The 21973-nt window shown below is 35.9% G+C and overlaps 1 long non-coding RNA gene across 3 annotated transcripts in view; it reads left to right on the top strand.

Moving 5' to 3' along the window:
• LOC140507134 (uncharacterized) overlaps positions 1-21973 on the top strand; it is a 142143-nt gene that overhangs the window by 53869 nt on the left and 66301 nt on the right. For all 3 annotated transcript variants that reach the window (XR_011968205.1, XR_011968204.1, XR_011968206.1), the window contains one exon: positions 34-148. This is a non-coding gene — a long non-coding RNA (uncharacterized lncRNA). The remainder of the gene's footprint in view (positions 1-33; positions 149-21973) is intronic.

A 21973-nucleotide genomic window follows, 5' to 3' on the forward strand; every position in this document is an offset into this window, starting at 1 on the left:
GAGTTTTAATACCATTTAATGGTTATTTTCCAGGATATATTGAGGCCTGTACTTGTCATATGGGAAATTGTCGTCATGCGGTATTTGGAAGACAGGGCACTTTTAATGTACAGTTCTCTCTACTGGGTCATATTTTACTAGCTATTTGGTAAGTGAATTGGTTTTTTGTTTGTTTGTTTTGTTTTTGCATGTTTTTATAACGTTTGACAATTTCTGTTACTTCCTTGCATGATATATATTGATTATTAAGTCTGGGCTCCTTAAAAAGCATCCTTAAATCCTTAAAAAGGACTAGTTTCTCCTGGCAATGATTTGGCCCTGAATTGCTATTATAAGCCCCTCCCTTTACATAAACAAATCCACTGGACTCAACTATTTGTTCAGTGTTTCTCTGTTGACAGGTTATTGAATAGTTCATTCAGATATCACCCTTGGAGGGCCTTTTGATTCCGTTTTTGGATCTTAGTCTTTTCCTAAGTTTGCTATAGATGCAGTCCACTTATGGTTGTTAAAATGGACAACAGCTCAGGTCAGAAGTATTTGTATAGGTTTTTGACCTGTTTATCAATATGCTCTAAGAATATCTATAATCCTCTTCCTCCTTTTTGACAGAGAAGTATTTATCTCTCTTAACAGCTGCCTTAGAGTTATGGGCTCAGTGTTTTAATATTGTGTGGGTTTTTGTTAGAAGTGTTTTCTTATTAATTATTATATATTAAGGATATAAAAGAATATCTTAAAACCGATATTGCAAAGGGTTCTTCCCATTCAAGTTTGACTTAATAATGTCCATAATCCTCTCAGATATATTCAGCCCCAGATTTCTACCTGATGTCTTGATTCTCCTTGTGAAAAAGACATATATGTGTGTATGCATGTACATATGTGTATATATACATATATGTATGTGTATATATACATATGTGTGTATGTACATATATGTATGTATGTACATATGTATATATATGCTAGGATATATATGTTAGGGTGTGTGTGTGTGTGTGTGTGTGTGAGTGTGTATCTCCTAACCAAAATTTATATTTGCTAAGTCCAAAATTTCATATCATGGGAGAAAAGTTTCACAAGATGAAGGAGCTGTTCAATCTATTTTTAGGTGAATCTATATAGCTTGATATCATCCACGTACATCATGTAGTTAATAAGATATTTTGGGTTGTTTCCTTTAATTGGGAAGCCAAACTGAATTTCATTTAGGAAAAAGGATAATGAATTTAAGGCTAGGTAGAACATAATGAACTTATATTCTCCCAGAAAAAATGCTGTGTTTTATATGAATTGTTCTATTGTGTTGTGGCATGATTTAAATATAGATCAGTTTTCCACATGGAAATCAAATGCTTTTGCATTCTCACTACACCTGGGCCTGTTGTCTGTCTGTGCATGTATAATTGAGTCATGAGTGCAGAACTGAGGTTTTGTGATAACCAACAGTGGATGTATATGTTTTTATGGTGCTTTGGGGTAGGTTGTTCAATAATTTCCAAATTGGTTGTAAGTTGTTTCTTTATATTCTCAAGATTTTTTGTTGCAGCCTTTTTGTTTTTCAAGCAATTTATTGTTTTCTTGCAAGAGATATAGATTTTTTTTCCCAGGATGTAAGCTGTGAGTTCTTTGTATAAAGTGCATAAACCTGTAATTGGTCTCTGTTTGAAGGAGTCATTCTTGTTCCCCCTCCTTTGTTAATAAATAGCTATGCTATATCTCCATAGGATCAGCCTTACATCTGAGAGAATGATGATAAAGAGCTTTGCTAGTCATTCCCATACCACTGTGAAGTATTTGAGCCAATAATTATGGATCTATTGCTTTCCAGTTTTGCAATAACATTAGAATTTCCATCCCCTTTCTTGGTGGTTCATTATATTAATTGTACAAAAGCTCTCTGCTTCTTGTTTGATCTAATTTGCAGTTTCAGGACTTCTTGGGATCATATTCTCTTTCTTTGGGAGTTTTGTCTTGTCCTTGATTTATTTCTCAAGTAAATTTTTTGATCACTGTTATTTATTTTTTGCTTTGTGCTCATTTGACTCTTTATATTGCTTTACTCTTTTGACTTTTCCCTTCAATTTCTGATTTAGCAAATTTTGGATTTCTGATATAGTTTTGTTTGGCCGATTTCTTTCCCCATTTTTTTTTTTTTGCTTTTAATTGGGCGGTATGATATTTAAGCTTATTACTGGATATACCAGCTAAATATTGCTGCAATCTTTTGGTGCCTTACCACATATCTTTAATAATTCTCTCCAATCTTTTTTCTCTAGTTGTAGTGGTGTTTGATGCCAATCTTTAGAGATATTTGTTTGATAGTACCACTTTTTCTCCTATGATTCTTACTATTCTTACATGTACCAGATATATTGCTATGTGCGGATTATTATTGTTGTTCTTATCTGAAATTATTATTACCTGAAATAAGGTCAATCCAAAATGGAATTCTTTATTTCCCTCAATCCTACCCCTCTTTCTAACATTTCTATTTCTGTTGAGGTTTTCATTTTTTTCCATTCAACTAAGAGTTATCCTTTATTCTTTGCTCTTCCATATTCCCCATATCCATTCAACTGTCAGGTTTGATTTTTTTGATATCTCCCATCCATTTTCTCTTCACTTACATCACTTATACACTTGTTCAGGGTCCCATCATTTCTCACCTGGATTGCTGCAATAGACTCTTAATTCCTCTCCTGCCTTTAGCCTCTTTCCTTTGTAATCCATCCATATAAAGCACGGATGTTATAAGGTTGCTTCAGTACACAAACATCTTTGGCCTCCTATTACCTCTATGTGGAGAAAATAGAAAATCCCCAATTTGGGGAATGGAATTTAATAATACCTCAATGGACCAAGCAAATTGATATGCCTGGTCCTTTTAGTAGTCTTCTATAGGATGGTTCTCCTCTATCTTGTGAGCTTTATTTAATATTTCTCCCCTTACGAAACCATTTCAGTTAAGTTGGTCTGTTTCCCCCATACGTAGACATTCTTTATATAGGTGTCCCTCAGGGTTCTGTCTTGAGTTCTCTCCCTTTCTCCTTCTGTGCTACTTCACTTGGTGATCTCATTAGTTCTCATGGATTTAATTACCATCTTTATGCTGACAGTTCTCAAATCTGCCTATCCTGTCCCAACCTCAAACCTCCAATCTTGCATCTCCAAATGCCTTTCAGACATCTTGCACTGTTCAGTAGATATCTTACATTCAATATGTCCAAAATGGAACTCACCTTTCCCCCTAAACTCTCCCTCCCTTCTGCCTTCCCTGTGACTGTGGAGGGCAATACCATTTTCCCAGTCCCTTTGGCTTGCAACCTCTAGGAAACTTCCTGGGTCTCTCTAAGTTATCTCTTACCTCCAATATTCAAGCTATTGCCAAGGCTTATCAATTTCACCTTTGTGCCACCTCTCAAATACACTTCCTTCCTTTCCTTGATACTGGCATGGTCTTCTTTGGCAATGAAGGATGAACACACACACACACACACACACACACACACACATACACACACACACACACACACACACACACACTATCAAAATGGAATGCTCTCCCTCCTCATCTCTGAATATCTTTAAGTTATTTCTCTAGCTTCCTGTAAGTCCCAACTAAAATCACTCCTTCTGTAGGAAGCTTTGTCTAACCCCTCTTAATTCCAATGCCTTCCCTCTATTATTTAAACTGCATATAGCTTGCCTGTATATGTTTATTTGTATGTCATCTCCCCCATTAGTTTGCAAATTTCTTGAAGTCAGGGACTATCTTTTGCCTCTTTTTGTATCCTCAGCTCTTAGCACAGTGACTGGCACATAGTAAATCATTAATAAATTTTTACAGAATGATATTTAGAATGCATTGCATCCCCATTCATTTCTCAGGATTACTGGCCACTGAGATGTTTTCAGAGAAGAAAACACCAAGGCAGAAGAAACCTGGGGACTTGTGTTCACTTAGGCAATCAGTGAGTGAACAAGCATTTATTTAGCATGTACTAGATTCTAGACACTGTACTAAATGCTGGGAATAAAAAGAAAGAAGTGAAACAGTCCTTGCCTTCAAGGAACTTATTACCATTTAGTGGAGGAGACAACCTGTAGATATATGAGTGTGTGTGTGTATGTGTGTGTGTGTGTGTGTGTGTGCATGCACAAGTGTGTGTGTGTATATATATTTATACAGATAATATATATTTATGTATGTGTGTATGCAAATATAACCTTTACCCCAAGTTTATTTTTCCCTAGAGAAATCATATTTATTAGGCACTTAATAAGGGTTAGGATTGTGTGTGTTTATGTGTTTGTGTACATATATATATATATATATATATATATATATATATATACACATATTTCACCTCCATTAGAATGTATTATGTTATATATCATATGTATACACCTGTGTATATATTATTTACTAAATGAATACAAGGTATTTGGGTGGGGTGTGCTAGAAATTGGAGGGAATCAGGAAAGACTATATAAGAATTAAAGGAAATTGGAAGTCTAGATGAGGAGTGAATACATTCTAAGCATTGGGAGTTGGCCCGTCGAAAGTCATGGAGAAAAAGAGGTATAGAGTTAAGTGTAAAGAACTGCAGATAGGCCAGTATGAATGGATCACATAGTATATGGAAAGTATTAATGTGTAAGGTAGGTAGATAGGTAAGAAAGGTAGATAGGTAGCTAGTATGTGTTAGAGGAGGCATTAAAGATAATACTATAAAAAATTAAAAGGGAAGCAGATCATATCCCTTCCACAGTTAAAGATAGGAGGTGAATTTTTAACCAAACATAGGATAGAAGCCATTATAAAAGATAACTTTGATTATATGAAATTGAACTGAAATTTTGCATAAACTAAATGTAACTAGGATAAGAAGGGATGTGGTTGACTTAGAAGAAAATCTGGGCATCGGTTATCTCTCATAAGGGTCTGAAATCAAAGATATACATATAACTAACAAAAACACGTATGACCAAAAGGCATTTCCCAATAGATAAGTGGTCGAATGATATGAACAAGCAATTCTCAAAAGAAAGTTGCAAACTGTCACTTACTCTATGAAAGAATGCCCCAGATCATCAATAATAAATCAAAACTATGCTGAGGGAATTTTACCTCACAGCAGTAAATTGATAGGAGAATAAGCAATGTTGGAAGGGTTGTTAAAGGTCCATAGGATTTTTCTCCTCTACTTTGTCAACCTCTTTTGATATTTCTCCCCTTACCTGATGCACTGCTGGGGAAGCTATGAACGGATACAATAATTTTGGAAAGCAATCTGGGAATCATGTGAAAAGAATGACCGAATCATCCATACACTTTGACACAGAAATTCCATGCTAGGCATGTACCTCAACAAGGTCAATGACAAAAATAAAGAGAGGGGCTCCCCATGAACCAAAGTATTTATGATAGCTCTTTTGGTAGTAAAAGAAAATTGGAAACAAAGTAAATGGCCGTCTATTGAGGAATGGCTAAACAAACCGTGGTATGTGAATGTAATGAAATATTAGTGAACTGCAAGAAATTATGAATATGGAGAATACAGAGAAACATGGGCAGGCTTTTATGTACTGAATTAAGAGAATTAGGAAAAGAATGTACAACAACCTAAGTGAAAAGAAAAAGAATCAAGAATGAAATTAAATTAAAACGTAATTAAAAAATGAATGAAAATCAAGAATGAAAAAATTAAAACATAATGCTATAATAATGACAATCAAATAAGAGGTATGAGAAGACATACCCTATTTCCCCCTAGGATGAACTAATATTTGCCAGTGTTTTCCTTATGCAACTTCTTTTCCCCCGCAACCCTCAACATAGGGTGATCCAGCCTCCTCCTCTCTCCTATACTAATTAATTTTCCTCAAGCCTGGGATTTATAGTTTTTCTTTGGCTGGACTCTGAAACTCTTAGTTTTCCTTTAAACGAGACAGAACTATCCCTGAGACTTGATTGGCCCCAGTAGTCAGGTCCTCCTAGCCTTGGCAGATTACTGAAGACCACTCAATTCACCTAGTCCTTTTCTGTGTCCTGCCCTGATGACCAGCATGTTTTATAGGGAGATGAGGGGAGCCATGTCCATAGAAGCTAAGGGCCACTGTATCCTTGAAAGTGTGAAGGCAAAGTAAACTTCCCTTTGCAAACTGTTCAAAGACTCCAAAGCGCCTTGTTTTGTCCCAACATTGAACCGAACCAAGACAGTGCTGGCGTGTAGGGCTTTCTCCAAAACCCCACCCCCAGCTTCCTTGCTATGGATATAGAACATTACACATAATATCAGACTTTTTTTCAAAAGTTGAATAGTTTTACTGAACTTCTTATATTGTTGTTATATTCTTAGATATGGGGGATGAAGAAGATAGGAAGAGAGGAATGTGTTGGGAAAATAGGTAATGTGAAAATGAAAATCCTCCGTGCATAGGGGTGCATCTTTTAGACATGGACAGCTTTGTTCATGGAAAGGGGCAGAAACAAGGACAATTGTGAGAAAAAATATTGACAAAGCAGCCCCACCTAGAGAAGATAGAGGATAAGGATGGCCCATGTGTCCTGTTTCCCAGCATCTAGTTTGTACAGTGGATCGAACACTAACCCTGGAGTCAGAGGGACCTGAGTTCAAATTTAGCCTCAGACAATCACTAACTGTGACTTTGGGCAAGTCACTTAACTCCAATTGCTTTGCCTTCTCCCCTCCAAAATAAAAGTAAAAGTGAATGACATAAGAACTTTGAAATTAATGGCTGGAAAACCTTGGTTGCTAAGACTGGTGACTTTGTGGTAAATATATACTGCTTACTCATAGGGAAAATAATTTAGGATTTTTGGTATTATCACCATGAAAGAGAAATAGGGAATCTAATTGATGAGACCCTTATTTGGATCAGGAGGGTACCTGCTCAGGGCACTGCTAATTTCAGAAGAGATTTCCATTCAGTTCAAGGAAAACTCTCAGAATTTGCAGTGCTCCCTATTGCTTGGAGGATAGAAACCCCTCAGTAGCTAGCTAAAGGAAGTTCTTTAGATGCCAGACTTGGGATTTCTTCTTTAGCTGAAAGAATAGCCCAGAAAAGGAGTGACCAGCAGAGGTGTAGCCCTTCCTTCTAGGAGAGAAGAGGGGCCAGCAGAAAAATGACCTTGTCCATCAGTGAGTGGTTGTGTAGGCTACCCTTGAGGAAAGCAAAGACCCACGGTCTCCTATTATGAGTTGTCCCAGGCACATGTGTTCTTTTTGCATTTGCCTCTATCATCTATTTCTGGAAGTTTGTGCCCTCTTTTCCCCTATGGGCTTGTACTCAGATTATGAATTCAAATGTCAGATCGTCATTCTTGCTTTGCCTTCTGTTTAGTAGATGTTTCTAATTAAGTTCATGAATTTTAGCTGTCCAGATTGTTACATGTGAAGCACACTAGTGGGGGCTTAGGAGATTCAGTATACAATAATAGAAGTCACTCATTAGGGTTACCTCTGGAACCTGGACACTTAGTTGTAGCCTTGTAGTAGTGGCTCCTCCTTCTGAGAGCCTCCAAGCTCCTAAACTTTGAATGAAAGTTGGATGAGAAGACATACCCATGCTACATCAATGCATTTTTTTATTTAAAAAATTAAATACCCAAATTTATTGTGAAAAAAAAAGAAAGGAAAGCAAAACAGGCTCTCAGAAGTCTAGTCCCAGATGAGTTTCTAGAGCATGTAGGGTTCTCCTAAAAGGGACTGAGTATCTGGGGTTAACTCTAAGTCACCCCCTTATTCTCAGATGAGAACCAAAATTGACCTGGGTAAAAATTCTTCCCATGGTTCCATTCAGCACATAAATCCATAAATATCCTTCAGTGAATTCCTGTATAATAATGATGATAATTATTTTATTAGCACTTACATCACATGTATTATTTATATCCTCATTTTATTCTCTTAACACTAGGAGGAAAATATTATTATCCCCATTTTACATATGGGGAAAATGAGGCACAAAGAGATTAAGGGAGACTTGCCCAGTGTCACACAGTTTTGAGATTCATTTTGAACTCAGGTATTCCTTTCTCCGAGGCAGCTAGCTGGCACGGTAGATAGAGTGCCAAACCTGGAGTCAGGAGAAACTGAGATCAAATCCAGCCTCAGGTACTTACTAATTTGTCACCTTGGACAATTCATTTAACCCTGTTTGCCTCAGTTTTCTCATCTGAAAATGAGTTGGAGAAGGAAACAGCAAACTACTCCAATATTTTTGTCAGGAAAACCCGAAATGGGGTCACCAAGAATCAGACACAATTGAAATAATTGAAAAATGAAGTATTTCTGAAACATGTGAGGACCCCAACAGGGACTGAGCACTTAAGATTAATTAAAAGAAATTAAAAGAAAATCAACCCTTTACAAGCCCCCAAGATGTATGCTCCCACAAGAGATTCTAGTGTTCACCACAGAGTGATGCAGGGAGGTTTGCATGGAGCCCTAACCCCCAATACTAACAGTTTTCCCTAGACTTCTGTGCAGTATATGCATTTTGAACCGTGTCTGGTTTTTCCATAGCTCCTACTTTTGTCCTACTCGTATTAAAGATGTATTCCTACAAGATCTGCCATGCATCTCAGGGTAAACCATACAGATTTGGGTAACCAGGGGAGTAGCTAGGTGAGGCTGAATTGAGAAAAGGAGTAGGAGAAAGAAAACCAAGGAATGTCATTCTTTCAGGTTTCAGTGACAAACTTTTTTAGCTTGACAGTTGCTTTTGAACAGACGGTAGTCTGTGTAGGAGTATGCAAGCACATGGAAACACTATGCAAATATACTTGTCACTGGGCTAGCAGTTTCATACACCTGAATGCATTTAGGAAAATCATACTGGGAACCACAGCTCATCTACATAATCTAAATTATCAAATGCCAAGAAGCCATGTGACCCTTTTGAAACTCAGCTTCATGAGTTTTAGCTTTAAGACCAAGATATTTCAAATAGAGATTTCATTATGTCTCTATTTTCAGAGGAAATAGACTTGGGCATTGCTTTCCCTATAATAATTCTTGAGGTGGAAAACTGAGTGTAACTTGTACTCTTTTAAAAGTTACATATGTATTGCCTAAAAGTCTATCCTTCATTAGAAGGAAATCTGACTGAATAGAAAAGCTTTTCTGTGTTCTCTTTTTCTACCTACTTGAGTAATTGATTTTCTTACATATTTTATGTCTCACCTTTGCTAAAGTGCAATTTCAGGGAAATGGAGACTAGTTCTGTATTTAGAAGGAGGAAAAGGAGAGGTCCAGTGCAAGGACCGTTCATGAAATAGGTCTTGTAATGCTAGTACACTCCCTCTACACATGAATTATTCATTTTGCTCCTTTTGTTATAATGGGGACTGTGTTCAATCTCTGACTGTCTTGTGATAGAACCTTCGTTTTGCTAAAGGACTACGTTAGCAGTCATCATTTGTTTGGGGATCCAATTTAGCATCAGAGTCATAAAAGTTACTAAGAATGCCATGCTTGAGAAGGAGAATCTAGTTCTAAATAACATTTTAAAATACCTTTTGCTGTTCTTGGATCATTTTTGAAACACAACCTTTTAGTTTTAGGATTTTTATTTTCAGTGTGTAAAATTGTACCTTTAAACAGTGCCAACCCAAGCGTTCTGAAATTTTATTTATAGAAAATGTTGAAAGACAGACACAGTATGCAACGATAGAAAAAAATTGTACTAAAAAAAAGGTTTGGTTTTTTTTTTTAAAGATATAACATAACCAAGCCACAAAGAACATAGAAAAAAGTCAATTCTGAGTCATGTACCCTCAGAAATAAAGGTTTCTTTGTGATATCTAATATCAGACTTTCATACTCAAAGCATGGACTTTCCTCAACTGAAAATTCCAGTGTAAATGGTTTAGGTTTGCACTCCCCCCCTCCCCTTTCCACACCACCCCCTCCATGCCCCCTCCTTGCTCACTGAATTACAGTCAGTAAGACTGGGTGTGTTAGGGACTGTAGGGAATTCAGAACTATGGTCTGGTGGGAGCTCTGTGTGCTTCTCTTGTGAATGGACAAGCAGCATGTGCTCAAGTACTCTCTGGAGAGCGTGATAAAAAGTGGCATTTCCTCCCGAACTGGTATGTGCTGCTAAAATAAATCCTTTGAAGTTATAGATAAGGGGGAAGGGGTGGGAAAAGAGGGAGTTGGAGCTGTGAACAGATGGGTGAATGATTAGCTCATCTGGGTAAAGAGTGGGGTTTTCACATCGAAACCTTTGGGGTTTTTCGTGTTCCCTTCAGATGGATTTCAACTTGAAGGCAGAATTGATTGATGCTGCTTAGACTCAAACAGGAAAAACAACCAGAAGGAAGTTCCTTGGTCTGGATTTAGTTGTTGAGAGACAGGAAGTTGCCAAAGAACAAGAACGAAGGGAAGGTTAGAATTGAAAGAATATGTGGTTTGGGAGAATTTGAATCATGTGACATGACTTTCACTTTTTTCCCTTCTTCTGGGCTTCAGTTTATAAACCATAGGGGATACAGTTCTGAGTTAGATAATGCTGTGCAGTCCTTGGTCTGATTTCTACCGTGTTCAGGCAGTCTCTCTCCTTCCAGACCACCTTACTACTACAGGCACGCTTGCATTTGAGGTTAAGCAGTCATTAAGAGTGTATAGAAACCTTTTTATGCATTCCTTCTATGGAATAACATTGTTTAGTTTATTTTATTTTTTAGGAAAAGGTGACAAGTTAGAGCTATGATAGGAGCGCCTCTTCTCTCCCCCCACCCCGTCCCCCATTTTTTCCTTTCATCTTTCAGTTTAGGTTGGACCATGTTCTCTGGGAGTCTTGGGTAGTGGTACAAAGTGTGTGGTCTCTCAACTCTGACTAATGCATTTTGTGCTCTGTGACTGAAAATGCCTCATAGCCTGCCAGGGCTGACTGAGAGTTGTGGAAGGCTTTTTCCCCCCTCCTGTTTTTCCCTTTGATTTCTTAAGGAAAGGAGAGATGAGGAGGGGAGGGGGGACAGTTGAGGAGGAGGGAAGGGGTGCTATTGTTGAGAAGGGGGCACAGAGGGGAGGAGAGTAGCTTGAAAGGACTACCCAGGCTGCTAGTTGAGAAACCTGAAGATGCAAGGGGGAAATGCTTGCATGTTGTGGAATGTGGCTCCTCCTGGGAGACCCCAGCCCTGCCGTTCAGTGAGCCAGTCAAAGAATGGAGAAGAGGAGGGAGGAAGGAGGTGGGAACCAAGGGGCCCATTTCCCTCTTTCTGAAGCAATGACAGCTGGTTCTGTACTGGCTCACATGACAAAATGCTATGGAGACGAGCAGTTAAGCAGAAGCCAACTGGCAAGGACGGTCAGCTGATTCTGCACCCCCACCCAACCCCCCAAGAGCCAGTCAGGTGATCAGTTGATGACTAATCATTCAACCCACTGGGAAGGTAATTCCGGAACCCAGGTAGGAGCAAAGCTGAGCTACTTTGTTGATGCAGATTTTGTCCCAAGAAGGAATGCTTTTGGAGTGCAAAGTTTAACCCATCCCATCCTCTTGCACATTATAACTTTTTGAGACAGTCATGTATCATAATTTTGAGTGTCACTTTTTCTGCTGTCTTAATTTTTCTTTACCAAAACCAATCAGCAAAAAACAAACAAACACCCTGGATTCTAATTGTTACAAAAGTTGTATTATTTAAGTTCGGTTTGTTCATTAATTTAGAATTCTGGAAGATCGTGCATGAATAAGACATTCTTAATAATTTAAGGTACGTACATCCGACCATCAGCTCAAAAAGAGAGATTTATGACATAGTAAGACCTAAATTGAATGACTTTTCAGACTGGTTTTGATGAGTTTGCATGTGTATGTATATACACATACATCTATGCACATAAACATCTACTTTGTGTACATGTACATACACACATCGATAGGTGTGTACGCACACATGGACATAAAAACCAGGTTAGTTCTGGATAGTCATTCAATTTAGGTCTCAAAAATATCACAGATATCTTAGGTCTCAAAAATGTCACAAATATCTCCTTTCTTGAGCTGATGGTGGGAGGTACATACTTAAAATTATTGAGGATGTCTTATTCATACATGATCTACCAATATAATTAAGAAATACAATAAACTGACCTTAACGACAAACTAAAACTTTTGTGACATTTAAGACAATTGGAATGCAGGGTTTGTTTTACATATGAGTGTATGTATTTTATGTGTATACATATGTATATGTGTATATACATGCCTGTACATATACACATGTATAATTCAGTATAAGAACTATAAGAGATAGTCCTTGTATGCGAGGAGTTCATAATTTGATTGGGAATATTAGATGGAAAAAATTTAAAAATTAAAGTAACAGTACAAAGGGATCGGGAGGCGAGATATGAATAGTTAGGCATCTTCTCAATGCTACCTTCTATGAAGCGTTTCCTGATCCCCCTAATTGTGAGGATCCATTAAGGTAATGATTGCGAAGCGCTTTGCACAGCACCTGGCATGTAATTAAATGTTAGTTGTTATTATTAGTGCCTTTGCCCAGAAATGATCTTGTATCTGCTTTGTACATACCTATATGTGTGCATGCACTTGCTCCTCAAGGACAGACACCGGATGGATTAAAAAAAAATTGCAAAATTACTGTGGCTACGGTGACCAGGAAAATCTTCAAGGTATTGGTGAGACTTGATCTATGTTAAGAAGAGCAGGCTTTGCACAGGCAAAGAGGAAGGAAGAGAACATTTCAGTAAAGTAGAATGACTATAGTGAGAATGGAGGAGTGTGGCAGGTAATATTGGAAATGCATTGGACCACTTTATACCCATTAAGTTGGAGAAGATAGTTAAAAGCGATCAAATTCACTCTAGGTTGGACTGGGGAGAAATGAATATTGTATTATACTGCTGATACTGCTGTGAATTGTCATAATCTTTCTGGAAACCACGTGACAATGTACAATTAGAGATAAGAACCATTTCTGGCTTTTTAGACCACTGTTAGCATTATATACTAATAAGCTTAATGAAGGAGAGGGAATCCTATCTGCAAAAAAAATTATAAAATCATAAACAAAAACCCAAACTATATTCATTTTTTGTGGGTCTGTTGATTGTTGAATAGCTTGAAAATTGCAACATGTGGATGAAATGAAATGTTATTGTGTGCTAAATTGCAACAATGAGAATGACATGATTTAGGAATGCTTATGAAGTTATGCCAAGTAAAGATATCAGGATCATAATAATGCATGTACTAACTATAACAATAAAAAATTGTAAATGCAGTTTATGGGTTTGTTTGTGGTGTTTTTAATTTTATACATATATAAAAGTTTATATTAAAACTGTTTATATATGTATATGTATGTACATACATACATGTATATGTGAATATTGTGTATATGCCTGTGCATATATACATACTTACATAGCACAACAACAAAACGCAAGGCTGCTTGCAGCCAAATTTTGGGGGCTTTGAATCACTAGATGATATTTTGAGTTCCCTCTCATTCTTGGGTATTTCTTTCTTAGTGCCTACCTATGATGAACAGAAAATGTAGGCTGGTTCAGGACATTTCCAAAGTATGAACCTCATGGGGAATATATTTTAGTCCAATTTGTGTTTGAATAAATGAGTAATTGGTTTTGAAGATGTATTATTATGCAAATTATACGTAAATGAATACCAGTAGTTAATTAAAATGTATTTGATTAGGTTTGACTCTATCCAGAAGTATACAGATGTCTTTTTGGTGTCACTATCTGGTAGAAGAGGATATAACTAGGAAGAATTGTATTAAATATACTGATTGGGGATGTGGTTGTTATTTAAGCAAACAAGCAAAAAAAATCTTGAGTGAAATTACTCATGTATTTAAATATTACAAAATACTCAAGGAGAGAAAAACAGGAAAAAAAAAAGGAGCCTGGGGTAGTATGATCCACTTTGTGACTAAGGGTAAAGGAGCTGACTAATCCCAGTGAACTCACTATGAGTAAACAATGGTGAATTTAGAGGGATATAAGTAGAATGAGAGCTATTTAAAGGTTAGCTTTCTTACCAGCTTAATTGTTCTTTTGAGAGCTGAAGATTCCTTAAGGGATATTTGGAAATAAATCAGTTTATTCTCCTGATAATGCCTCTACCTGTAATCTGGTAAAGTTGCTTTATATTTTTTCCTAAGGGGGAATTCTAAGCAAATGAGCTTGCTTGTAGGGTTTTGTAGTGAAGAAATTGTGTTGGAGGACAGAAGTAAACATGATTAATTAATTCATTTCTTAAAAAAGCATGGCATTTTGTGTGAGAATTGGGAATTTGAAAGGTTTATATAAAGCAGATTTTTTTGGTATGTGTTTTGGATCCTTAACTAAGACAAAGAATCGTAAGAATTAACCAACAGTGTCAGTTTTCAAGTCCAGATATTCTCATTTTCAGTTAGTTACAGTGTTCACACTGTGCTCACAAGACTTAATTTACCTGGAATACTCAAGAAAGAGATGCTCTACTGATAGAATCTTCTGCTAACCAGAAAATCCTTATTGTGGAAGTCTAAAATGATTAATAAATATACTTTCCTGACTTAGTAAGAATAGTTTACAGAGGAGCATTTTTTCTTGCTCAGCACCTTGTAGTACTTCGGGGTATCTGCTATGAACATCTGAGATTATACATGGCTTTAGAAGATGCAAGAGATTATACTGATGCCAGAGCATTCCCTGAAATTTCATTTGTTGCTGAGTTCTCTGGTATGAACTTTTTAAAAGATGATTTGGCTTTTCTAAAACTCATATGCTAATTTTCTTCCCTTTTCCCCTAATACTTAAGAGTTCTAGAAAACTTGGGTTCTGTTAATTATGGTTTTACCAAAGTTAGAACATAGGCTTACAAAATACTCTGTTTCAAACCTACATTTAGTCTAATTCATTATATAAAAGCTTGGTTAAGTAATTTTTGCTGTTAGACTATCTGGAAACTAAATGAAGTAGATGAGAAAACCATTTACTATTTTTGGATTTTAAGTTTTCTAGAGAAATAGTTTTTGTCAGTTGTGAGGACAATTTAAAGTTTAAAATATTTTTGTCTGCATTATATGATTATGTGATGATTAAAAGAATGTTTTCCTTATCACAGTGCCATGTACACAGTAGGTGAGGTTCAACTGAATTCCTACCCTCAAAATAACTTTACTTAAAATGCTATCATGGTCTGAATCAGGAAAGTTTTAAGACGTTCATTAACTTTGAACAAACACTTAATTGAATAAGATAAAATTGTAATTAAGTCCATATGTACCATGGAAATAAATTTTACATAAATTGAAAATTTAAATAACATTTCAAGACTTATGAAATCCTTGGAGAAACCAGTACTTTTGAGATCATGTTCACATTGAATTTTAACATAGAAAATAGACAATTTTAAATTTCTAAGAGAAAAAGTTTTGACTTGTCTGTGGATTTAGAGGTTCTATGAGAAAAAAATGAATTTTATATCATTGCCTAATAAATGTTTAGAAATTCAGGTATTATACTGCTAGAAAATCAGTCTAAGTTAGGTGATTCCCCGTGTATTTTATAAGTAAAGTTTGTTTTATTTCTGTTCCTTGGAAGCAGTGAGCATTTTTTAAGGGGAAATATTTTAAAATCCACAGTCCAGGTTACTCTTTCTATTTTACCTTTTTGTAGGTCATGAGAAAAAGCTTTTTGGAGAGGATGGCCAGAGAGAGGCAGACAGACAGAGAGACAGAGACAGAGAGACAGAGAGTATGTGTGTGTGTATATTCTAAATAACTTCCTATGTTCCATTTTCCTGAGATCTACATAGTAGAAGTTTAACTCTTAGCTTCTTAGCTCTTCTTTATATTGTAGTATGATGCCAAGATGAGAAGATTAAATGACAAAATTATCTCAGGAGTTTGTATGAATGGTGAGAAGATAAGTGGCATATAAACTTTAATGTGATATAGTAACAATTAGGCAGAGAAAATAAATACAAATGACGAAACTGATTACTTCCTTTGTCCTAAGAAAAGGATGCAGTAATTTTAGATTATTCAGGCTTCTTGAAGTGAAAAATATCAACCAAATCCTGGAAGTCAAAGGGGAAAATGTTAAAAAAAAAAAAAAAAAAGATATCTCTGCTTGCACACTGTGCTTTCATCTATACCTATAATAATGCATATAATTCTGAATCTTAAAAGAATTAGAAAAAATAAGATAGACGTAGTGGGGGGGGGGGATCCAGATAAGGATAACTAAAATGATGAAAAAAAGAAGGCAGCTCCTTATGAAGATTTTTTTTTTTGAATGAGACATCTCATCCTAGATAGATGAAGGTAGAATAGGGAAATATGATCAAAGTCTATAAAATCGTTAAAGGGTGTGATTAGAGTGAACAAAGCGTTATTAACCAAATCCTGCACAAATGAATCTGATACTTTTATACAGTGGGTAGTAAACTCATGGAACTTACTACCTGAAGCGTTTAGTAGAGTAAAAATACAATGTTTATCAAAATATAAACTAATAGGATGCCATCTAGTGGAGTTACTTCATTATTGCAAATCAAATTAGTGAGTTTTATTTCAATATACTATTAGAGAGGATTTTAATTGAGCTTAAAATCTATAATAATTAGCTATTAGAGTCTGAAAGATTGCTTTGCACATGTTTTATCTTTATTGATGCTTTTTGTTTTTACATTACATTCTTTTCTGAACACATCCCTGCCCAATGAGCCATTTATTGTAGTAAAGATTTAATGAGAGTGGGAGGGGGGGGTGGAGGGAGGTAGTTCACCAATACTGATCAATACATTGACCACAGCTGACTGCAGATGCTCTATTCTGCACCTACAGTCTACTGCCTCTTCCACATAAAGGAGGGAGGAATATTTTTTCAACCCTTCTCTGGAACTAAGCTTGGTTATATAATTATGTAGAGTTTTGTATTTCTTTAATGTTTTTCTCTGCATTTTTGTTATAATTCAGATGTATCCATCTGTCTCTTTGTGACCCCATCTGGGGTTTTCTTGGCAAAGATACTTGAAGTGATTTGCCATTTCCTTCTCCCGTTCATTTTATAGATGAGGAAACTAAGGCAAATGGGGTTAAATTAGTTGCCCAGAATCACACAGCTAGTAAATGTCTGAGTCTGGATCTGAACACTGGTCTTGCCAACTCTAGGTCCAGTACTCTCTATGCACTGGACCACTTAGTTGCCCTCTTACATAATTTTAATTGTTCCATATTGTTTTTTCCTGGTTCTGCTTACTTCATCCTGAATCAGTTAATGTAAGTTTTCCCAGGCATTTCTGAATTCTTGGTACTTGTTTTTTACAATTCAGTAATGTTTCACTACTTAAAGGTTGCTTTTTGAAAATTGATTTTAGGATCTGAGGTTTTTGCAACATGATTTTTGAAAGCATAACAGCTGAAGATGATATTTACTCTTTGGAAAAGTTAATAAAATCAGGAATCAGAATAGAATCACATTTGAGTCACTTCTGTTACTTTCTGAAATCTTGTAAATGGAATTTTATGTGTCACTTTGGAAAGGCATAAGAACTAAAAAAAAAAAATTTCCTTGTTTTACATATAAGGAAATTGAGCCACAGAGACATTTTGTAAACTTATTCAGAATCATTTAGCAGCCATGTATTAACTTATAGGTGAAACAAATTGTAGCTTTTTTCAAAAGAGGTTAGGGATGGGGGCTTCTAAAATACAAGTAAATTCTTGGAAAGAAAACCTTGTAAAATATTTGAATCATTTAAAAACGCACATTTTCTTACTAGACGGTATTTTCCTCTTGGAATGTTCTTCAATACTTTTCAAGGATCCTCATTTTGCTGGTGTAGTGACTACCTTCACCAATACACATTTCAACTCTTCTGTAACTTAACAGTACGTCTTCTTGAGTTACAGTGCTCTAAAATTCATTACCCTGTGGCCAACTTTGAACTTAAACAGGCTGGTCCCCCTCACTGGGTCCCTCCCTACTTTTAATCAAAGCCTTCCCAATTTGCTTAAGCCTTCCAGAGATTGAATTGTATTGTCACAGCCTTTGAAAAATCAGGGTCATCTCCATGCCTCAGGGCTCTAAAGTAACTTCTTTGTAACCTCCTAGCTCAAACCAAGGGCTTCTTTTTTCAGAGTGTTTGGGGGAAATGAATACCCATGTTTCAGGTTATAAATATTTATCACCTGCTAAGATGATGCTTTGTCAAACCAACTTTTGATTTAGAAAATACTTGCAAATATACCAATGTGAATTGTACATACCTGTATTAGTATTTGAATCTAAATCACCAGTTTCTTATTTATTTTCCAGCTTCTCACCTTCTGTACTCCACACTTCTACCGTGAATATAATTGAAATACGTCGGAAAGATCTATCATTTGTCATCTCATATTAGAGCATGGCAAATGTTGAGAACGATGGACTGAATTGGGTATTTCAGGAATAGTATATGCTATTTTCCTTTAATGAAAACAAACCCAGATAAATTCTATGATACACACAGGTGTGTTATATAAAGCTATTCCCAAAACTAAGGGTAGAAGGAGTTACATGTGATTATACAATCATTGAAGATAGTCTTATGTAGAGCATTCAAAGTCTAGTTGAATTTGGATAGAATATTCTATGTGTGATTGTTCTAAGAATTAATTATTTTGAAAGTGTAACTCATGAAGTAACTCATAAAGCATCAAAGCTAAAATGACAAGACAGTAAGGGGTACCATTTTGTATGTTTAACAGACTGCTCACTTTGGCTGGAACAACATCAGTAATAGTTAACATCTGTATAGTTCCTTAAGGTTGGCAAAGTGCTATACCTGTTAACTCATTTGACCCTTACAACTGCCCTGTGAGGTAGGTGTTGTGATTGTCCTCATTTTACAAATGAGGAAACTGAAACAGAGACGAAATGACTTGACTAGCGTCACACAGCTAGTGCGTCTCCGAGACAGGATTGGAACTCAGGTTTTCCTGACTCTCAAGTCCAGTGCTCTATCTCCTACACCATTTTGATACTCTGAGATTAATTGCTTTTCCATAAATGATACGGATAATTAATTGCTCCTTCAAACCTTTTTCTTCTTCTTTTGAGTAGAAGATTGAGTGTACTATGTATCATTAGTGCATAATTAGAATTATATCTTTATCCACATAAATACACAAGTTTTTAAGATCATAAGATTTTGAGCTAGGAAGGAACTCTGTCTCAACTCTTTCCTTTTAGAGATGAAAAAACTGAAGCCCCAATCAAGACCACATAACTAGTCAATTAGTGGAGTCAGATTCAAACTCAAGCCCTTTAAAGTGTTAATCTATTTTACTTTCAATGGTATAACTTAGCTTAGTATTTAGTATTAATAATAGCTAGAATTTATTTAACACGAATAAAAAGCTTTACAAATATTATCTCATTTGTGTCTCGCAACAAAATCATTATTCCCATTTTTCGGCTGGATGAAATGCTTTGCCAAAGGTCACATAGTGAGAAGCATCTGAAACCAGATTTTGAACACTTGTGTCTTCTTGCCTCCAAGTCCAGTGCTGTATCTATCCACCGTGCCCCGTCTCTGTCCTCTTGTTTTATCTTACCCGTCTCCCACTCTGGGTACCCAATAACCATCATTCTTAACTAAAGAAGACTCTCAGGTATTCAGTTAGTTATTTTGAATAACCAAACTGAACATTCCTGTTCAGCTTCACCATTCACCAGCCTCCCTTTTTTTTCTTAATTTCTGTCCTACCTGAAATTATACATTTTCTCTTCCCTCTTTGTACAACCCCGCCCACCCACCCATCCATGCTCTTCTATGAAATTGATAAACAATTCATGGATGGAACTATTCATATTAATGTATCTCTCCCTATTAGATAAGACACTTGCATTTGAGGGGCAAGATTTCTGTAGAAAACGCCTTAAGGCAAAGTAGAAAACTCATTTGGCAGGAAATTTTGTCTTGGGAATTATTTGGGGGACAGACTTCCAGCGTCTTGTTGTCATTGTCTGCTCTGAATGTCCACACCATCAATAACTCTGTTCATGTAACTTGACAATTCAGTGTGTAAGAAACAAAATTATTTTTAAAAATTCTAAATATGGTATATTCTGCATAGTGAGATCAGCCATTTATTATACCTCAAGAATGAAAGAAGCCTTTTAGAAGAAATCCATTTATACTCATTACTGTATCATATTACAGCTTGTGAACCCAAATTAAGAGCAATGCAGAAATATGTCAAAGGAATGCTTCTAACCTGCTGAAGAACTTGAAAGCTTAAGAATTTGAAAACTTAGTTTTTGAGCTCTAAGCACCCATGAATCTATAGTCCTAAGGCATGTATTCTATCACACACCAGGCTAATTGTAAACAATCTGAAGTTAATGTTTAGCTAGTTTAGAACTCTTTTTGGTCAGCTTCCAGATTTTTATTTACACTTTTACTGCTTGAGTTTATCATTATGATATATTTCCTATGATCTTTTTGTGTTTCCCTCTTGGAACTTTCATGTGTATTTAAGCAAGCAAGAGAGAAATGAATTTTGTAACTGTTCTTGTAAGCAGTTAATGAGTAAAAAATCAAATTTTATTTAACTTAATGTTTTATTTGTGTGAAAGTAGAAAGAGTCTGTTGTATTTCTGTAGTTTTATGAAGTAGTTAGCCATGTGTTGTAAAGGGGAAAGATCATTGAACTCGGAGTGAGGAGAAATCCCACTTCCAGTCCCATACTAGCTATGTTACTGTGGGCGCACTATTCTCTTTGGTATCAATTTCCTATCATTTGTGAAATGGATATAAACATATTTGTGTTTTACCTGCCTTCAGAATTGTTAAGGGAAAAAAGCAGTTTGTAAACCTTTAAGTGATATGCAAAAGTGAGTTGCTGTCATATGAAGGAATAGGTCATGAGAACTTTGAAATCAGAGACATCCCAAGAACAAAGATCGTATTTTCCCTTTTCAGAGATTTTTTTTCCATATTATCATAGTTGCTTTCTTTTTCCTAAATTATTTTCCTTTGTATTCGACCTCAGGTACTTTGAAACCCATTTGTATCAGTAATATCTCTCTCCATTTATTTATTATATTAAAGTGAAAATCTTTCCAGTGGTTGTAATACAAGGCTTTAAAGTAATGAGCTAGTTAACCAATTCCCTAGCTTGCTCATTATCATATACCTTTAAAATCTTAACGCTTTATGAGAAGAGATGTATTAAAATCATCTCTTTTTTGTTTTCAGAGTTTAATAAATGTCAGATATACTATAATAACTAGTTAAACTAGATTCTCAGAATGTGTATGTAACATTATGAAATACATGACCTATTAGTACAGCATTTTGTAATATTTAATGATTATGGCCTCAAGTGATTTTTCCCCTTGTGCTGAAATACTTCAAAGAAATATTTTTCTTCACCTCCTTTAAACATTTCCTCTTAAGGAGACTGTTCTCAGTAGTTAATTTTTATCTCTTGTTATATTATGGTTCCACTAAATTCGACATATGCTTAGGTATTAATTATAATTTGGGTTTTTTTTACTTAAGTTTAAAATAAGATAGTAAATTCAGAAAAGCACTGTTCACTGCTTTGGATTTTAAAAAATAGTGTCATGGTGGGTTGCTCACTCACTTCTGCTACATAAAAATCATGATCTCAGTTTTAGTACCTGGGTGAGCAGTAGCATGTGCAAGTTAAGTCTCCTGTGGAACATGGCATTCATGAATGTGTAGGTGACTTACTAGGCAGGCTTATCGTTCCAGAAACTGAACTCATTGAATAAGTTCACACACCTAATAGCCTCATCTGGGTCACAGCATCGTAGTGGAACTCCTATATGTGGTATGAAGAAACAGGAGAACATTGTGAGCATTTATGAGAGGGATTTAAGAAAATTTGATTAGAGGGGAAGGAATGAAAGCAGAAGAATGGCTGCTTTTCTTCTGG

The sequence above is a fragment of the Notamacropus eugenii genome, chromosome 5 (genome assembly GCF_028372415.1).
Source record: "Notamacropus eugenii isolate mMacEug1 chromosome 5, mMacEug1.pri_v2, whole genome shotgun sequence".
NCBI lineage: Eukaryota > Metazoa > Chordata > Mammalia > Diprotodontia > Macropodidae > Notamacropus > Notamacropus eugenii.